Genomic DNA, 20657 nt, shown 5'->3' with positions numbered 1-20657 from the left:
ATGGCAACCTCGTGCCAAGCCCCCAGCACTTTACCAGCACAAAGATTAGATCCGACTCCAGTCCCTTCCACTTGGATCCAGCAGGGACCACTTGGGTTGCTGCCAGGGCAAGGGGCTTCCCCAGCTTTTCCAGATAAAGGGGCTGCGTTTCCTGTACTCCAGACACTTCCAACAGGAGCCACGTACACCCTCCAGCCTGTGGCTTCTCTTCCGCCACTTCAGCAAGGGACTCAAAGCGTTGCCGCATCCATTGCAAATTGCAGCAGCTCTGCATCTTCAGTGCCGTACTCACAAGCCTGCTATCCAACAGGTATGAAAAAAAATTTCTGCATTTACTTTTCAAAAATAGATTTTAAAGTGAGACTTTCCAATATTTTTCTACAATACTCCGCCATGTGTATATCTCAAGTGAGAATTAGAAAGTGTCAAGTCTAAAAGGAAGATGGACCTAAAGCAAAAGGAGTTTCTGTTTGGTATTCGTGCCCTTCCTCCAGATTTTGTGTGTCCCCTGGTGATTTTCTGGATAGCCTTTCTGTTGAGGTGAAAGGGCGAGGAGAAGAATATTTGTCCAATACTAGTCGGTGTGAGGCTAACTTTCATTTTTGTTTTTTTAATTAAGCAAAACTTGGACAATGATATTAAAGCACTGAGACCTTGTTAAGAAGTAGTATCCTAGGCCTTGGTCTCATGTTTTTCCAGGTTAAGGTTTTAAACTCAAAGATCAGTCAAAAGTATTGTGCAGAACAGGGGTCCTCAAACTTTATAAACAGGGGGCCGGCGCGCGGATTAGATGGCAGGAAGTCATCTGCGTCTGCTTGGTTTCCCCCTCCAACCCCCGGCGCGGGTGGGGGTGGTGTGGGTGTTCTGTAAATAGGGGGGGCTGGATTGAGGACCCTGGGGGGCCATATCCGGCCCGTGGGCCGTAGTTTGAGGACTCCTGGTGTAGAATATTTCATTCTGCTCATACTATTTTTGTATCTACATTTTTTTTCTTGCTTAGCTTCTTTATGTTGTATTTTTTTATGCACTGAAAACTAGAAAGTACAAAAGTCTTGGCTCCTTTCTTTTTTCTAAATTATTTCTGCCACAATTGTCAGTCTCACTTAATCACTCAATTGCAAAGTAAATCAGTCTCACTGAAGTGTTTTTATTCTTCAGAAGAGGAGTTGAAGCAAATTACTGTTCTTTTCCTTGCCCTTACCTTGAATGGGAAAAATCACATGATAGGGTATTTTCTGGGGAGTGGTGGTGTATTTGTTGTGGGTTTGTGGTGTTTTTTTTTAGTTTCCCTAAAACTTCTGAAATTCAGAACAGTGACTCTTTCCTTGAACAAACTAAAGCTCAGTTGTTATTCTTTCCTTCTGCCTGCTCCTCCTTTGGCAGCCGCACCTTCACAAAGACAGCTATCTATCCCTGTTTAGAAATCCTACACAGTGAAATCATTACATCTTTTGTGCATGTCTTCTGAGACCTCTGCTGAGAACATTTCGGACAATAATCAACAGTTTCTGTAATGTCATTTTTGTCAAGGAAGGGTTCTGAGGAGCTGGGCATTTCTTGTAGACACACTTAAATGTTTAAGAGACAGGCAACTTCTGCCACGTGCTCCTTGCCTTGTGCTCCTTATGCAGAGATTACTGTGGTGGCCAGAGTGTGGAGCCTGCCTTACCAGCTGCTAACTATCAAGTCTTCTCCCAGGAGCAGGTGTCCTGAGAGCCATAGAATGGTTTGGGTTGGAAGGGACCTTAAAGATCAGCAAGTTCCCACCCCCCTGCCATGGGCAGGGACACCTTCTATTAGACCAGGTAGCTCCAAGCCTCATCCAGAATACTTGCTTAATTAAGGTGGGAGGTGGTCCCCGCTTTGCGTTTCTATTGGTTACAGAGCATAGGCTGAAACTCATCATGATGAATTGTAGTTGTCTCTGTCTCAGCTAAGGCCCCAGCCCTCTCCCGTAGTCAAGGGAAGGAAAGGGGCGTCTCGGGTGCGATTTCACGTAGCTCGGTTTAGAGTTTGTCTTGGGGTAAGATTACTGGTGTCCTGGAAGTGCCTGTTTTGAAGTACTGCCTGTAGGGGAGCTGAGGGAGACCAGCGTAGATTTAGACATGAATATGGAGATCTCTCTCACTGGATGACGCTCGTTGCTTTAAGTTTAAAGGATAACTTGGCTATGTTGCTCAGGTAGAATCTTCTCGGGTGGGAGGTGGGTGTGAGAACGCAGTGAAAACATACCAAATTTTGCAAGGTGTAATCAAAACTAAAATACAGAAACTTAGGGAATCTGAGGCGTTTGAAACCTCCAGTGAATTAATTAGCGTTTCTGAGAGTGTAAGTGACATTTCACTGGAGTATGATAAATCTTTTAATTTTCACTGTCACTCTAGGACTGTCTCAGCGGTTTTACTTCTGTGCCTGTGTATCTCTTAATCTCTCTGCTATCCTTTCTTCTATATATTATAACATACAGAATGCTGAAAGCGTGTTTCTTCAAATGTCCACATGAAAAAGTCTGGTTTCCTTCATCATGAAAGCACAGCAGCAAGATTAGTTTGTTTGGAAAGTGATAGTTAACCTTAAGATATGTATTTAGTAAGTGAGAGAACTAAAGAATGTATGTTCAATCTTATTCTTGACTCTCTTCATTTCACTTTTGAAGTCCCATTAAATGAAATCAAAGTAGAACTTTGTCAAAAGATTTCTTTTTGTGTGTATTCAAACTTGTTTGTTAACTTCCGTGACAAAAAGATTTCCCTGGTTTTTCATTATGATTCTTATTGAAAAGTCAGTAACATAAAATACGCTCATCTAAGTCTTTTTTTCCCCACTAGCCTTAGACCATAATTAGTTTAAGGATTTAGTTCTGTTTACTTTCAACTATCTGCAAAACCTTTGACAGTAGTAGAATCGCGTCAAAGAAATGCATTGAAGCTTTATTATCCGAGAGTGTCTAATAATGAAAAATCAGTCATGGAGACCATGTGAGAAATATTAGTTATTGGTGCCACCTGACAGTGCAAGTCCAGTCGCGCCTTTTGAATGCATCTGTGGCTGTAGGGTTCATTTACCTATGAAGACCTTTCTGGTGAGTGGTAGTTTAGGAGTAGTCATGATATTCTTCGGAATGATACACTCTTGGTTAAGATAATTCATTTTCTTTGTAAGTCTTAAAATTCACATGGTCACAAGTGTGTATGAACACCTAGGCTCAGCTATGTGAATACGCTTTCTGTGGTGTATTGTGACAAGAAACTCAAGCAGCCAAATCAGAGAGGTGATACTAAGACACAAAAGACTCTGATTATGAGGTTTCTGCATGTATGTGTGTGTGTTACCAATTTTACAATATATATTTTTAATACATCTATACATATCTTAAATATTTTTAAGGTTAAGAAATTGGTCTTAAAATGACTTGGGAGGTAACAATAAATTTCTGGAATGTCGTTTACTGTGTGATTATTGAAATGTTTAATCAAAGTAAGCAATAGAACTGCACACCAGACACAAGTTCCGGCAGTCTGATAGCTGTGTTTGAATTCTTGCAGCCACACCGCAGAGTTGTTCAGCAGCAGCCCACACAGATCCTCTGGCTGGCTGTGCTGGTCCTACTGCTTCAGCGTGCACCCACGACAGCTTTCTCCAGGTGAGCGTAGCCTACTGAAAGGAGGTGAAAGAGAAGGAGATTGTATGAATGAACTGCAGGTTTATACACTTGTGAAATTAAGGATATAAATTTGAAAACTGATCTGCTTGATGAAGTGAAAGTGATGTGGTTTACAAATACCTATTTCAAAGAACCACTGAATGTTAAACGGGTAGTTTTGTAATTCAGGTTAGGTTTCAGGGTAGCAGCATAGTGGGTGTCCTCATCAGTGGAGTGTTTTTGCTTGACTTCACCAGAATCACTTTTAGTTAATGAGCCTGCATTTGTATTTGAAGAATGTTCTTGCCTGGACAAAAAGAGATTCTTTAATATTATGAAAATACTGAGAAGCAGCTCCACTTCTTTGTCCCGGACAGCTTCCTGCAGTCCTGAGTTTGATTTGATGAACGAGGAAAACTAAGGTGACTTTGTGGAATGGGCCCCACCTCAGAGATCTCTTATTAAAGATAACTCCAGTACTTCTTGTAAATGCTTTATGTAATTTTAGTGGAAACTGCGCCTTATTTGGAGGGCCTGGCTTATCAGATATCAGAAGATCTGAAGTAAAAATGCAAGAGCTTCCTTTTCTATTACAGCATAACGCATATACTTTTTTCCCCCTCACAGAGGACAAGCGAAGCAAGTTATGCTTATGCGTGTTGAAAAAGGGTTGACCTACCCAAGCTTGATCATCCAGTTTCCTGTCTTGCAAATATCAACCTTTCTCTTTTATTCGTGACTTCTTTTAAAAAATAAGCTTATCCAAGATGGGCAGGTTATGGCCAGGGTAACACGTTAGTGTAAGGCTATAAATAGCCAACAGCCAGTCATGCCGTCGATATTGTAGTATTTATTTTTCGCACAGTGCATCTTTGTCCTCTCACTTTCATTGTGAGCTGCTTTTTTCATCCAGGACATGAGGATCCATCTGAGCGATGGGCAGTCACAATTAAATAGCTTATCTCGGAAGGCCGAGATCCATGGGATAGTAAATCATTCCAAAGGAGTTGTCAGAGGTGGTGTTGTGGCTAGATTGAAGGATAATATACAGTGTCCGAAGGGTCTAGTAAAAATCAGTTGTTTGGAGAAGCGAGTCCATGGGCAGTGTGTGGAGTCAGAAGAGCTTTAGGCCACTTGCTAGTGGTTGCTTTGTTTCCTGGAAACCCCCAGCAAAAAGCTGCCAAGCATCTGGGCAGACAGAAGGCCAAAGGCAAGCAGTGCCCTGTATCAGTTCCACCAGGTCAGTAACCGGCTGTCTCTGAGCAGGGTAACACAGCTATCGTACCGCGTGGATCAACGGGACTTCTTGAGATTTCCGAGTCTTAGCATAGCCTAGGTCATTTCTCCTGGAACGTGGTGACAGGCTGTGCAGGTGGTACAGAAGACAGCAGTTTGCCTGCGGTTCTTGCTGAGCTGTGGGGAATAATCAGTTTGCCTTTTGTGTGTTCTGGGGCATATACTTCCCCAAACTTCTGCTGGGCGATGTGGCAAGCTGCAGTACTGAGCATCCTGCCCGGCTGGTGTACTGATCATCCATCAGTAACCACTTGCACAAATCCTCAAAAGCGGTAAAATTTATCAGCCCTGGCTGACTAAGCATTTTTATTGTTCTTCACAAAAAATAGAACTATTGCATGGTATATTTCCTATCGTTCCACTCGATACCTTCTACCAGTTGCAGGAATTCAGTGCGATGCTGTTGAAGTGTGGTTTGCGGGGTGTTTTAGGCTGTTTGGTCACGCTGTGTGCTGCTAGGTAGGAGTGGCAAAGCCTATACGAAACTGCTGGACCAGTCCCGAAGACAGCGAACCGTATCGGCACACTAGTAGTCAGCAAGCTGGTTACCAGCCCCGTTTCTGTTGGATCCAGACGGTGCTTTGTGGTCTCAGAAGGAAAAGCGGGCACTCTTGGACAAGGAAGCCTAACCTTGTGCTGTTCTTACTGGGTCTTGCAGAGAGCATCACTTTTAAGTTTAGGAGAGATTTAAGACAGGTGGAGTTTCTGGGTCTTGGGGGCCAGCTGCTGGGCTTGTACAGTACGCACCTGAGCTGCTGAAAGTGTTAGGTGACCCTGCCTGGAACATGGGCAGACCAGGCCGGTAACTAACTGGTTGGTTGGCTGCAGTTTGCTCTCCAGGAAAAGCTACAGAGAATTACTGCATGGAATGGCAAGGGGACATAGGTGGTTATACCCAGACATGGTGGCTGATGATGGTGTATCTCACCAGGTTTCTGAAATCGGGGTTTCAGAGGTTTGTATTACACTCTCATCACGGTTGGTTACAAAACAGGGAGCTCAGGTACAACTTCTTACCCATTTTTTCATTTGGGTTCTCTTAAGTGGGGTTTGGATTAGTGTGATGAATCAGTATCCTTGGGTAGGAATGAGTCTTTTGAGAGACCTCCTGCTATCTTCTGCAACAGCAGTGCTGGCAGCTCACAACCATTAGCTCAATACTTCCCCGCTGCTTTATCATAGATGTGAACTGAGGCTACATATGGGATTTCAGCGATTTTTTTTTTTTTTTTTTCCCTGCCCCCACCTCGTTTTGTTTTTTTTTTAATAGCAGCCCTGCCGTTTGATTATTGCTATTACCGTGGTTATTAAGCTGTCGGTATTTCCTTGTGGAACTGAAGCAAGAGGTAACGGGAAATGGAAGAAATAAACGTGCAAGAAAAAAGAACAACTTTCTGACCTTAAAAGCAGTCCTAAGTAGTTTGCTTTTATTTGTAATAAGGAATGATAATCAGCCATGTTATTTCAAAAAGAAATCAAGTCTGAACTAATTCCGATTGCCCAAGCACTCAAGCCAGATTTGTGTAGTCCTAGCGGTCCCTGAAAAGGTGTGGTTGTGCTTTAATTCCTGCACACGCTACGCTAATCTTGTAAGTGAAATGCCCGTCTTCTCTTTCACCACTTCTGCTAAGTTAGACCATTTTTCCTCTTGAGCTTGAATGACCAGCAAGCTATTAGTCTTTCAGGCCCTGACTTCTCAATCTTTTATCGGTTTTCCTTGTTTCATTGCTGCCTCCCCCATCCTTCTCCAGGTGAACTAAAAGGATTTAAATTGTAGCTTTGTGTGGCCCCTTTCTCCTGTTGGAAATACACACGAGATCCTGTAGTGCATCCAAGAGGACAATATGTGCTATAACAGCTTCAAGCTGAGGTCCCCTAAGAAGGGGCAGAAAAAGCTTCAGTATGGGTGGGTTGGTTGGTTGGTTTTTGGCAGGGATGATCTTATTCCTGGATGGTTTGGTAATCCAGATCTTACTTAGAATCCTGACTACTTATGACACTAAACAAGCAATGCAACAGAAATGAAACACCTTATTAACATTTTAAAAAAATAGAACTGAAAAAAAAATCAAATGAGAGGAATAATGTTTGAACCTATCTCATAAAAACATAAAGGTGGCTTAGCCTTTAATGAAAAGATTTTGCTTAACTAAACCTAAATTTCTCAAATTCCAGGTTTTATTTCCCCCTCCGTTTCCCCCCACCCTCCACAGTTTGTGGCTATCTGCAAACTGGCACATCTACACGAATCCACGCTAGGACTTGACTTCACACACCCAGGAGACAGGATCTCATCTCTTTGTGGTATCTCCATCAGGGAGAGACCAAGTCCTTCACTGGCATTTGATCTGATACGGCTTTCCTAGTAGGTGATCCTGTAGCTTCCTGTTCTCTAATTTACTCGTCTCTGGAAGTAGCTTTTCATTAACCATGACCTCAGCTAAAAGGTCTAAGGATAGTCAGGCACTAAGGACTACTCCTTCATACTGGATCTCTTCCAAAAGAAGGCTGTATTTTAAATAGACCTGAGTTTCTGTTCAACATCATTGTATGACTTGTATTTGTCAGAAGAAATGACCCTTCTAGTGTCCTTTGACTGAGTCACCTCCAGAAGAAGTAGCAGTACAGACACTGGCTGTTAAAATGTCATCTATCATTTCACTTGGGTAGGACTTGCTGCTTTGGAAAAACTCTTTCATTGTCTTCATTCTGTTTTAAAGGTTATTCGATATATAGGAATGCTACTAAAAAAATCATCACTGGATTGCTGATTGTGTCCTGTCGTCCTGTGATGTCATTACAGTGAAAAATTTTAGTAGTGTTCAGACCTGATCTGTGATGGCAAAGGCAGTCTCTGTAGGTTCTACAAGAAGTGTTTCTGACCTGAAATTCTGTCGGGTTTTTATGCAGATCGATGCAGACTTTGGGTTGTGCCTCTGTGGGACATTGTCATGACCGGAGAGTCCAGATGTGAGGCTGTGACAGGCAGGGCAGTTTTGCAGTATTTGCTTTCACCGGTATTTGAACTCCCACTCATCCTGGGACTGGGGCGTTCCTGGGGGGCACCCCTTGTGTAGATGTGCCTATGGACAATCACTTGAGGAGGAAAATGGTATTATTGGTTAAGAAGCGGTGAGTTCCTCAAGTTGTGTTGTCCATATGCACATTTACAGCATGTGGACCTTTTTCTTTTGCTTAAAAATGATGTGGTTTATACTGATTTTTTTATACTACAACAACAGGAATGCTTGAGTTTTAGAAGGAACTGAAGGCGGGTGGATTTTCTCTCTCATTTTCTATTACGTATGTGGCACGTGAAGAGGGTGGTTCTAGTGTACCCCCACAGGTCCTACTAAGACCAGAAGTCTCTGATTTGAATGCTTGGGTATATTTAACACCTGCGGTGCAAAGGGTGTGCAGACAATGCATCTGCAGGCATACACCAGCTCCTAGTAAGTAACCTTCTCTCCAGGATAGACCATGAATAGAAGAAAGGAAGCGTGCCAAGAGTAAGGTGGTTAATGAAAACCAAGACAAAGCAGTAGCTTTTTTCTTTTTTCTTCTGGTTAAACTTGCTATTAAACTGAGAATAACGGACAATCTTTCAAGCTTTTGGATAAATGGATAAACAGAATCAATACACATCCTGTCATGGTAATTTTTTGATACACAAGTTCACTGTATTTTGTTTTTTCCAGAATCCTCCAATACAGTCATCTTATGAAGCTGAACTGATGCCGTCTGACTGGCTATGTAATATATCTGAAGAAAACAAGAAGGCAGAAGTCAGTCTTGAAGCCACGTTTCAGGTTGCCGCTGAGGTGCATTCATCATGCAAAGCTGAAAAGGTGGGAGTGGCACCTGTAGAGAGCCAGTATTCGATCCTGGAGTTTAATGGAAATCAGGCACCGCCTGTTAATAGTTACGCACCACCTTCAACTGAGGAAGGCCAGCTGGAATGTCTCACTCTGTAACTTCAGACACATCATTTCTGGTGGAAGCAGATGGAGCACTGAATTTGTCTCCATTACAGCCTTCTGACATTCTTTGTGCTGCCGATCCCACTCTGTCTATAGAAACTGCTGCTGCTGCTAAAATACTACAAGAACTTCTGACCACACAGGAAGCAGATGAAAAACGGAGCAAAGAACCAGATCACCGCCCAGCTGAGTTCTCCCTCATGTTTTTTCAGGAAGAATTGTTCAGTCCAGAGCAGGTAAGGGGAGGTAAACCAACATCTTTCTTGAGCTAACTATATTTGATAGTAATGCTAGGGTCTGGACCGGTAGCTTTTCAATATTCTTGCCTGCTTAAGAACTGAAGGCTTCTTTAATTAAGCTTTTAATGTACAGTGAAGGGTTTGCTTGGTAAAACAAGATATAAAAAGACGGAATGAAAAAGTATCCCATGTTTCCCATGTTAATGAGCATGACATGTGTCAGCCTGTTGGCCAAGTTAGGGTGCTCATTTGCATGGGAAACATGCGTAGTGCAGGTGTATTCGTGGTGATGAAGTGGATGCTTTTTTAGGTTGTAACATACCATCTTTAATCTCCAACAAAGAAGAGTATTTTGAGAATTGCTGCTGGAGGCAGATTTTTGCTTAAATTTAGATAAACGGTTAGATTGTTTCTGATAAATAGTTGTAAGTTCTGTTTTCTGTGGAAAGTATAGTTTATTGACATTTGACTGGTATAAAGCATCTTCATTGGTTTATACTTTGTGGTGTACAACAAGTTGTAATTGTACTTCGGTCTACCTGTACCTGGTCTTCCCGGTATGTAAAATTGTAAGTCTCATGAGGGGTGAGGGGCATTCTAGATGTTACTCTGTTAAGGCAGCAAATGCGTGCTCTGCTTTTTGTTTTGTTTTGTTTTGAAAACAAGGTAAGCTCAGGAGATTGACTGCATCTGTTTCTGCTGCATGAGACCTACCTTGCATGTAGGCACTCAATCTCATTTTTGTGTGTGCATTGAAGCTACTGTCTTATTGTTCTGTCGGTAGCTTGACGCCTTCACTGAAGTTTCTAGATCGGAAATCATCAGCTGGCGCAAACCTCCCGTTGTTGCTTTCAGCGTTATAAAGATTAGTATCTTCCTCTTGGGTATCTTTCTAGAAAGGGGTGTGTATCCTGATCAAGCCTCTGCATAGCTCAAGCCTAGACTAGACCTTCTGCTCAGTACCGTGTAGGGAAGAGCACATCCCTGTGCTAGTGCATAGAGTTGGCAGCACTCCTTAATTGGTGCCCACTCATTATATTAAGTGTTGACCGCACTTTAAATGTTGTCAGTTTTAGAATTTTGGAACTGCATTTTTAGAATGATAGGTTGTCCCTTGTTGAAGGCCTTTGGAGTCCGTGACCCGAACTTCCTTGTCAAGAACTGGGGGAATTAAGCACACGAACCACGTAGTTGTTTGGGAGGGAGGTTTTGTATATTTGTGAGAATCCTGATGTTGGTCCTGGACTGTAACGGGTTAAATAACTGGCCTCATTTTTTGAGCAATTGAAAAGCAATTCAGGGACTGTTCAGCGTTTTGTTTGACAGATTCCCTCTTTCTGTTAGAACTACTCTTCAACTAGTCTCCTCCTCCCAAAGTCGGGAGAGGGAAGGTTAACTTTAACACCCTACTTGTCCAGAGCCTGGGGTCATGGCAGGTGCAGAACTCTCCAGAGGAGGCTTCGGTGCCTGTACTCCTCACATCAGGCTCCAGCACAGTTTTCTTCCTCATCCCTGAATCTGGAAGCACTCAGGCTTTCAGTGGCTGTTGGTACCATGTGTTTTAGAGCAAGCTTATGACAGAATAGTGGGCGTGCACAGAAGACCGCTCTATTCCTCTCTACACAAGCAGAGGGGGAGCAAATTCCTCCACTGTTCATACAAGAGCATCAGAACAGCTCTGCTGGGTCAGATCAAAGGTTTGTCTTGCCCAGCGTCAAGTCTCAAAACAACAACTGTAACCTGATGTGTAGGGAAGAGCAAGAACAAGGAGCGCAAACAGAGCAGGGCATTCCTGCTTACACATTCCAGCTACTTTCAGCCGGAAGACTTGCGATGATACTGTGTACTTCATCTTGGGTTTCTGCTCTGTGGACTGAAGTCAGCCCTTGAAACTGTCGGTTTTAGCATACGGGACCTTTTGACCAAGCTGGTACTGTTTTGTTTTCTGTTTCGTTCACAGTATTTCCCAGCATTTAATTATCTTGTGACCAGCACTGAGCCTTGAACTGTCTTCCTTGTAGAAGTAACAGTTTAGTAGAAACCTGCTTTATTCTGTTTTCCCGATTTCCTAAAAGACAGCAAATTAAAGAGCAGCTCTTTACATGAAAAGAGTTAGTACATTCAACAGTTCAGATCCAGCGTTGTCCTCTCAGCCTCAGTGAATTTCTGTCCTAGACTTTTAGAGGCTTTGGCCTTCTATGGGCACCTCTTATTCCACTCCTACTCCTAAGAAATGTTTTATTTTCTTCTTAAAGTGGAAATAGAACATTTCTGTAATGCTTGATCAAGAGGAATTTGCCTCTGATTTCGTTCAGTCTCCTTGGCAGCATACCTATGTGAAGGCTGAAACGCTTGCTTTCTTTGGGGAAGGTGAATCCAGCAAACCCCGTTCATGCGAGTTGCTAATTTTAGTACCTCAGCTTCCCATCATGGTTCCAGCTGGGTATAGGTATAGTCCAGTCAGTGTCTCGTAAGTCGTGTAAGTAGTGAGATGCAGCAGTTTTGGCGTTTTTCAGTAACTGAAGTGAAAAGGCAAAACTTTCACGTCTGTCAGCTTTGGTAGCTTTGCTTGATTCTCTGCCAAACAATGTTTTGGACTCTGAAGTTGCAGAAGTATTAGACCTGAGTGGAGGGTCTGTCCACAGGTGCGGTGAATCCATGGTCAGAAACATGTTCGCTTAAAAGACCGAACAATAAAAAAAAGGGATAGCTTGGGAACCAGACTTGTGTGGGCTAGGCTGATGCTGTTAGGATGAAAATGGTATTATTACCTATTACATTAGATTACTGAAGAGTTGGTGTGTAAGATTCTATAAACACAGTGATAAAAAGAAATCTGAAAGGGGTGCTGTGCAGTATGACTGCTCTTCAGTTTCCACACACGCAGCTGTAAGGGTTAAAATTGGACACAGCATTGGAAGTACAGGTTCACCAGTGAGGGGGAATGAAATTTCCTCAGTTTGCTGGCCACGCTCGTCCCGGTGTAGCCCAAGGTGTCGTTAGCCTTACTGGGCACTGCAGCATCCCCAGGTCCTTTGCAGAACTGCTAGTTAGAGTGTCTAGACTACTTTCACCACGTGTGCTAGTAACAGTTTCTTGATAATGGTTATCCCAATATGCATGTTACTTGTTTTTTCTTTATCAAACACTGCAATTTGGTATCTACATCCCCTGCCTGGTATTGCTTTTCATTAGTCTCTTCTTTTTAAATAATGAAGTTTGCAGAATTGTTTCTAGAGCAGTTGTCCGGTGGAATATCCGGTTTAGAATGCTTACCTGAGAAATCTTCCCTTCTCTCACTACTTGATGAAGGCTGCTCACTGATTTTTCTAGAACTTGCTATTATGGAAATGTCACCAGGAATAGAGAAGTCATCATCACTCGTGAGACTTGGATTCTAGCTGGTGAAGGTAGTGACCTACAGCCTGCCTGCCTTCTTTGTTTTTGTGCCTGGGAAGGAGTTGTGGTTCAGACATCAGACAAAAGGCACTGCTAGCCACGTGTTTTTCACGTGGCCTTGTTAACAGTACTAAAGCAATACATCCAGACAGCACATTTCAAAGAGGAAAAACTGAGTCAAATGGGTATCCAGCAAGTGCAGGAGGTGTGTGGGAGGGAACTAGTTCTCCCTGGAGTACTCCATTACTGTATTTGCACAGGCCTTTTTGAATGTTATTATACAACTTTGTCAAGCAATGTATGTGTGTTTCTATTGATACGTATACACATAGCCTGTTATATACTCAACATTGAGTAATGACAGACTCAAGGTGGTGAGCATGATTTTTGGAAAGACTATCTTATTACCAGGTGTGACCTCTTGTCTTCTGTAAACTCACACATAATGGTTTTCAAAAGCTTTTTTTCCCCTTAATAGAAGGAAACATTGCAGGCTCTGAGCAGTCATTCATCTTTAGGTTATTGATGTATAAGATATTTGCAGAAGAGATGACTATTCTAGAACAGGTGATACTGTGAAAATTTTTCTGTCTAAAGGTAGATTCCAGGTGCTTAACTTTGGGCCTGTACTGCCTCAGTGAAAATGAAACAGAACTTGGTCGTCCGGGTCTTTTTTTTTTTTTTTTTTTAAGCTACAGGTTTTTGCCACATGATCATGGAAATGTACCAGTTTGCCAAATGGTTGCCTGCAAAATACATGTAGAGCAGCAGCAGAGGGCTCTAAAAAGCAAGCAACACGTTGTAACTTAACGTCTTAACGACTGTGTGGGGTGGGGTGAGATTCCCAACCAGAAATGTGTGGTTCACGTGTGGTTCTGCATCACACAGCTCTGTCAAGTTGAGCTAGATCTGTCGTTATTATTACACGTGCTGGTAAGAATGAGTGCACCTGTATTTCTTCTAGCTTATTTCTTCTAGCTATTTTAATAACTGAGGGAAAAGTTCAGACTGTGGGGACATGTACCCTAACTTTGTGTATTCTAGTTTTCTGATCTCATATTTTGCTTAATATGATGTTTTGTAAGAGGTTGTTTCAATTTAGCAACCTTACTTCTGAGTTAAAAACACTTACTATGTCAACTGTCTAGGCAGTGTTCACCACCTGTTAGATGCCCTTTTGGAGTGGAGAAGAATAGCTTTTATTTTGTTTTATTGGTTTTATATTAGTTTTATTATAAGATAACATTGAGTGATCTTTGGTTTTATTTCTTTTGGTGTTGTGTTGTGTTTTTTTAAGGAGAATACTAGTGTTAAAAGTGAATCCAGGACATCGGAGACAGAAGAGAGACAATTCACTTCAGGAGCTGAGCCTGTGAACGAATCTGTAGAACAGACAGATTCATCTGTAAAATCTTTCTCCTGGAAAAGACGCAGTTCAGACACAGGCAACTCTCTCGGTAAGAAAGATTCTACGTTTTCTCAGAGATTACGGTGACAGCTACTCTGAAACTAACTATTACAGAAAGGGGAGAGTAGAAGAATTGTTGTCTGCCGTGTGAGTACTTCATTGTTCCTTCCGTTAAAATACTAAACTTGTACAACCTCTTAGTGTACTTATCAACACACTTCAATAGAGACATGTATGCTAATTACTCTGATGTGGGCAAGGGTATAAATTATGTAAGTAAATAAAACTTGAAGTTCTGGGAGTTGTGCCAGAAACCTGGATGTCACAATATTGAGATTAAGTCCATAGACGTGTTCGCTGGAGGGCGACAGTGCTGTGAAGGAAACACTGAGTAATGAGGTAACTATGGAAGTTCCAGGGGCAAAACCCACCAAACTGATGAAGCTAGTGTAGAAGTCTGAACTCTTTGTCTCAGATCACTGAACACATTGTACCAGTCTGGTAGTGTCCTGAAGCACATGAGAAAAACAAGCCACAGAGTATCTGAGGCTAAAAACTTCACAAATCTAGTAACTGAAGGGAAAACCTAAATGTCCACAGATTAGAGAGACGTAAGAGGACACAAAAAGTACTTGGGATCCATTCTAGAGGGGAATTTGGTTCAGCCTGCAAGTCTCTAAGAAGCTGTTTCCCTCACAGCTGTTCATCAAAGAGCCGATGGTGGGGTTTGAAGAGCTGTTGCTCACTTCAAAGGGTGGTTTCTAGATTCCAGATCATGATGCTAGTTAATAGTTCAGCTCATAATGCCCATCAGTTTCAAACATTTAAGTAAGGAATAAAGTCTTTCTGTCAGGAAGCTGAGAAAAAAGGTGGGATGCCACCTTGAAAAAAGACAAGCTTTTGTTTAAAACACATAATCGAGAGTTCTTGTTCAATTACTTCCTGGTATCACAGATAACTAGCAACCTTCTCAGCTTTCATATCTGAAGCAAAACATTTGCTTAACGTGCCAGTTGTAAAGTTATGTACAGGAACATGTTGGAAAGCATTCCCATGGGATTGTTCCACAGGGATGAAACACTGTTGTGCTAACGCTTATTAGCAACGATTGGCATAGTCTACTCTCTGGGAAATGTGACGGTCATCCAGGTCTGCATTTCCACTGTTGTACCTTTGGGGCTTGGTGTGCGTGTTAAGGGTAGAGATAGACAGCACACCTGAGCCAAACGTGATCAGGCTCAAGCTAGCCCAAAGTCAGTTGGGTGCATGATAGAAGCCTCCAAGCTGGCATAGCCTGTCGGCTGCATGTCAGCTGTAAGCCTGAAGCAGGCAGGCTCAAGTGCAAGCTGACTTCTGCTGCTCTGACTACACCTTTGTCTGTCAGCACCTCCTGTCCTCTGTGAGACTCTGGAAACAACTTCTTTTTTAATCTCTCTGTGCTAAAATGCATCACGATGATTTCCAGGTGTTTCTTGGCAACTTGCCCTCTGAGTGTGATGGAGTCCTCTCTGTTTTCCTGTTTTCCTTTGGGCACTCCTTTGCAAGTTTTCTGAGCCTGCACTTTGATACATGCACCCTGCTGTGAAAAAGGCTCTTCTTCCATCTATTTCAGTAGGCTGTTTTTTTCTATGTTAATGTCACTTTTCTTTAACATCACTTTTCTTTGTTACGTGGTGACACCAAGTTCTAGATACCACACAGCGAGAGCCAATATAATGTGGTACATTTCAGTGACTGGGAGCAGCTCTGAGCCCAACCCGAGCTGTTAATCTGTAAAAACGCACCAAGAATCAAACGCGCCTTTGTGGAGAAGGCATTGCTTCCCTCCAAAGAGTGGACTGGACTTCTTTGCATTTCACAGCTGTTCTGTAGCAAGAAAAGACAAGCGTCCTTTCCCTAAAACATCGTCCCCAGGGTTTCCCTCCGTAGCTGCCAGCCCATCTCTGCAGCACCATAAATCACTGAGATGGGTTATCTGCTTCCTTCAAATGGAAAACCAATGTATTTAACCAGCCTTCTCAGCTAAATTCTAGTTTACCAGTTTTAAGAACATTCTGCCCAGCAGAATCTAGATGAAAGGTGTCTCTAGTTCATTGTCCTGTCTCCAACAGTGTCTTCGGCATTTCTGTACCATTAAGCAGAAAAGGCCTCAGTAACCTTCAGTTGATTTTTAGAGTCCCTTTTTGAAGCTGTGCAAACATTTAGCATCCACTGTGGTTTTTGTAAGTTAATGTCATTAATGCAGATTAACTACACAGCGGGTGAAGAACCCTCCTCTTCAACTACTTCTGAGTCCTCCCGGGAGCCAGAGTCTGCTACAAAGGGTGCAGAACTTAACTCGGCGCTAAGATACATCATTGCAAATGATTACAGGCTGTGCCATCTGTTCCCTTCCCACTCTTTTTCTTGAGAGGCGATGGGTATGGTGCTCTAGCTCCTGCCATGTTTATCACACGGAGGTGCAAGGAATAGGTCACCTTTCAGGGACTGCTTTTTTTCAGCCCCAAGCTCACTCTTAGGACATAGATTTGAAGGTGCTGATGATGCGTCTGCTTTTCCCACTACTTTCTAGCTGAGTTTGTCTGTTAAAATGGGAGTTTTGAAATAAATCTGTCCGCTTTTGTTGGCAGCATACACACTTGTAACAGGAGTCCTTTTGGACTTCACAAAGGATTAAGAGGAACTCTGTAAATACTTTGAGTCTCCTTCCCCATCTCCTCTGCATTGTGCTCCACAGGCACACTCAGCTAGTGAGCACAGCTATACTGGACCTAATATCTGTGGCTTGTGCTTCCTCTTCTAAAAGAGCACGGGAGAAGGACCAGATTCTGATGGGAGGAATTTTTGTTTGCAGCCCGTCTTTCTGGAAATAGGCATCTCAGAATGGAGCAGGGGGAATTTGTTACTTGTGGATTGAAGCATTTAAGCTGATGCTGAGACATTAAGCAAAAAATCTTTCTTTCTCGATGGCTGACCATATATTTTCTGTGAGTCGTCTAGTCCTGCAAATAATCTGATGACTTTCTCTGACTTTTTTTCTTTTTTATGCTGCAAGGTGCCCTAGACATTTACCACCCACTCCCATGCCGCTGCAGTTGTGTCACTGTGTGTTCTCTCTCATTCCCTCCAAGGTAAATAGATTTCTAGGTGCAATTGCTAAGGGCAAATCTTCATTCAGGCAAGGTCTCCCATGCTGTCATCTGTTCCCTTGAACTGTTTCCTGCACCTTCCAGCCAAAAATACTGTTAATGTTCATTTAGTTTTCCTATCCGGTCACAGTGAGATCTCTTCCTACAAAGGTGTTAAGAGTTAATGTGGGGACAGGCCTGGCCCTGAGCTCTTGAACATCTGTGTGAAGCCCAAAGCGAAGTTGCTCTCGGGAGTCCGAGTGGCAGCTGCTTGCTCCAGCTCAGTTGCCATTACCTTGACGTCATTATATATTCATTGAAGGCATTTCAAATTGCCTGTCCTGGCAGTCTGCTCTTTGGGATGAGTGGGTGTCATACCCTGTGTCTTAACTTGCCATAATTTAGAGGTGCATTGTTACAAGCCCCCTCATTTCTCCATCCCTATGCGTTTTCAAGATGTGTTCCCAACAGAGTCTGCTTTGGCAGGAGACAGGTGTCAGAAAGTGCAAAAGTGGTGCCTATTGGGCAGGAACTTTGTAGTACAGAGAACGAACAGAGGCTGGAAGATGTGAATGTGTTTGTTTAGAGGTTAAATTTCTTGTGGGTGATGTTTGCAGTGGTAGCGCTGTTGTGACTTTATCGGGGTACTTGTTCACTTTCTTGACCTGCAAGATCTGGCCATACGTGGGAAGTATCTCTGTGTTGCTGTGGATCGAGGTAACTGTCAAAAAAGGAGCCTCTTGTCTGTCCTCTCTGTGACGCCACGAGTTTTTTTCTGGGATCCTGGTGCTGGCTGTGGTGTGCTTTGAGGCAGTTGTGCCTTTTCTGGGTAAACAAAGGGATATGGCACAAGCAGGTCAGGCCTTTCTGTAGATACTGCCAGGGGCTTATAGTAATTAATGTTTGGCTTTTGGTATCCATGGTGGCAAAGGCATTTCTAAATAATACATACTGAAGAAGGGGAGCACTTTTCTTATAATCTGCTTTGGGGTTTTATATTTAAATTTTTGAAAAATTGGAAGAATTCCTGTTTCTTTAAACAGTAGGCCTCAGGTGATCAGGTTATAGTCTGACATTGAAAGCATATTTTATAGTACCTGATAGAAATGCAATTGCTCTGTATGCTGCCAAGGGAAACATATCCAAGCACTGATACGTACTCGGTATTCCCTTTTCTTCCTAGATCTCCGTCTACCGGTGGATGTACCTCGGAAGCGGGGGTGCTTTCTGGAGGATGAAATAAGAGAGTGAGAAGTGGGTGACAAATGTGCAGCAGCTGCCAGCTGGATTCCCCTGTCAGACTCCAGCAGCCGTGGAGCTTTGCCCACAACAGCCACTTTGGATCATTTCAGCTGTGTTTAAAAAAAAAACAACAAACCCCAACAAAACACCAAAGACCACACACAAAAAAGCCCCAAACAAAACAACAAAAAACCAGCAAAAAAACCAGCCCCACACCACTCTATTTTTTGCTTTCTTTTTAACTTGGTAGGGTATTGTTCAGTAGGCCTCTTTCATTACATTTTCTACCTGTCAAGTTATAAAGCACCGAGTGGTCAGAGTAATTAATATGAAGTAATTCCTTAGCTGTTTGTATTCTTTAGATTTGGAAAGTCTGAACTTTACAGGAACCCTTAAACACTTTCTTGAGACATCCTTACTGGGAAGCAGATGGGTTTTAGTGCTCTGTTAGGAATCTGTTTCACTTATTTATTTATCTATTTAACGTTGTTGGGAGCTACAGTATGCTCGGCATAGGTGGTGGTTGGTGCTCTCGCTGTCTTTGCTTGCAGTCGTACCGTGGCCCTTTACTGGGGATCGTGTATGAAACAAAAGCATTGGAAAGTCGCAAGATTCTGGGTCTGAATGGGTCTGAGATTTCAGGAGAGCAGCTAAAGGAAAGATGAGCTAATTTTCTAAGTGATTAACCAGGAAACCTTCTTCCTTCCTGAACCAGCTCTCTGTTTCACCAGCAAGTGTATGTATGTCACAGCTGCTGATCTTTTACGTTCCTGGGGAATTCTTCTGGTTTAATAATTTCCTTTTGATGCTAATGGTATCTGTAATGATAAGTTATTTATTATTCTAGTACTCTGTTCTAATTATGTCTTGAAAATATTTTTTAAACTTTTAGAGGAAGATTGTACTTATGTTGATAGCAGATCTTAAGTTTTTAATAGCTATACATTTGTGTTCATGTTAAAATACTGTTTGAAGGATAAAGGGGGCACATCCTCTACTTGTGGTGTTCAGGAGATCCATGTGGAAGAGCACCTAAACCATCCATGTAATGGCTTCATGCGTGTTCATACGAGCCAGCCCTGAGCAAAACGCACGAGAAGGGAGCAGAGAAGCTGTCAGGACCGCCTCGGCTTGTGTAGCTCCCAGCTGTGGCCGGGATGTGCTAAGGGAGCACCGGGCAGTAAGATGAACTGAGGCGAAACCTTTCCTTACAGCTTCTGTAATAAGATCTTTCTTAACCAGTAGTAACTTCTGTAATAAGATGGTTTGTAACAAGATACTACTTTTTTAAAAATAACTTTTGTAATAAGATGTTTTGTAATAAGGTATTTTAAATAAGTAGCACCTTCTGTAATAAAGGTGTTTTTACCGATAGTCTTGTTACCGGGAGCAGGGTGGGATGTGGTTTCCCATGTGTGCCCTGTTGTACCCCTGCCCAGGCAGGGTCGGCCTCAGGTGATCAGGTTCTAGTCTGCCGTTGGAAGCGTATTTTGTAGTGCCTGACAGAAATGCGGTTGCTCTGTACGCTGCCGAGGGAAACATACCCGGGCCCTGCTGTGTACTCAGCGTTCCCTTTTCTTCCTAGATCTCCGTCTGCTGGTGGACGCCCCTTGGAAGCGGGGGTGCTTTCTGGCGGTGACAGATGTGCAGCAGCTGCCAGCTGGCTTCCCTTGTCAGACGTGTAGCGATGTTGCAAGAAATGGAGCTTTGGCACGGCAACGGGTGTCGCATCGGTGTTCTCTCCGTGTTCTCGATGACCAGGGGTGAGTGTGTCACAGCTGGAAGAAACAGCTGCTTCCTGTTCCAGCGGTTCTCGCTGACACGTGTATCACCCAGCGGCCGCTGCCCGGCGGAGCAGTTCCCAGGCCGGCGGCCGCTCTTCCTTTGCACCCCGTCCCAGTTCCTGCGGGGCGGCTGCGGCAGCGAGGGGGGGCGCCCCGCGGGGGGGCGGTGCGCGGGGCTCGCGCTGCTGCGGACACTCCGCTCTGCTCGGCCGCGCTGCCTGCGGCGGTGGGTGCTGCCCTTGATGCTGCTGGGGGCTCTGGGCTCCGCTGGCACCTGCCTGCCTGCTGCCTGCGCGCCACCGTGGGGACTGCCTGCTGGCTTTTAACCCTTTGTTATTAGAAATACCGACTGGGGGGGGTGTGGGTTTAAAAACAGCGACCAGACATCACCAGACCCACGCAGTTTTCTTAAGCTGCAGGAAATAACTCTGGCCCAGGATTTACAGCCCAGTTTCCACCCGCCCCGGCCCTGGGCTTCCCGGGCTGCAAGCACACGTTGCTGGGCCAAGTTGAGCTTCTCATCCACCAACACCCCACA

General features: G+C 43.5%; 1 long non-coding RNA gene across 2 annotated transcripts; it reads left to right on the top strand.

Annotated features, from left to right (window-relative positions):
• On the top strand, positions 1–19707 carry LOC129736988 (uncharacterized). 2 transcript variants are annotated; one of them, XR_008734261.1, is made up of 6 exons: positions 1–310; positions 3546–3643; positions 8638–9155; positions 13855–14014; positions 17021–17096; positions 18277–19707. It is a non-coding gene; the product is annotated as an uncharacterized LOC129736988 (long non-coding RNA). The 2 variants fall into 2 exon arrangements; XR_008734260.1 differs by lacking the exon at positions 17021–17096.
• The last annotated feature ends 950 nt before the right edge of the window (positions 19708–20657 follow it).

Source organism: Falco cherrug, chromosome 10, assembly GCF_023634085.1.
Source record: "Falco cherrug isolate bFalChe1 chromosome 10, bFalChe1.pri, whole genome shotgun sequence".
NCBI classification, from domain to species: domain Eukaryota; kingdom Metazoa; phylum Chordata; class Aves; order Falconiformes; family Falconidae; genus Falco; species Falco cherrug.
Note: the sequence above shows the minus strand (reverse complement) of the source record. Positions and strands in the feature narration are given on the sequence as shown.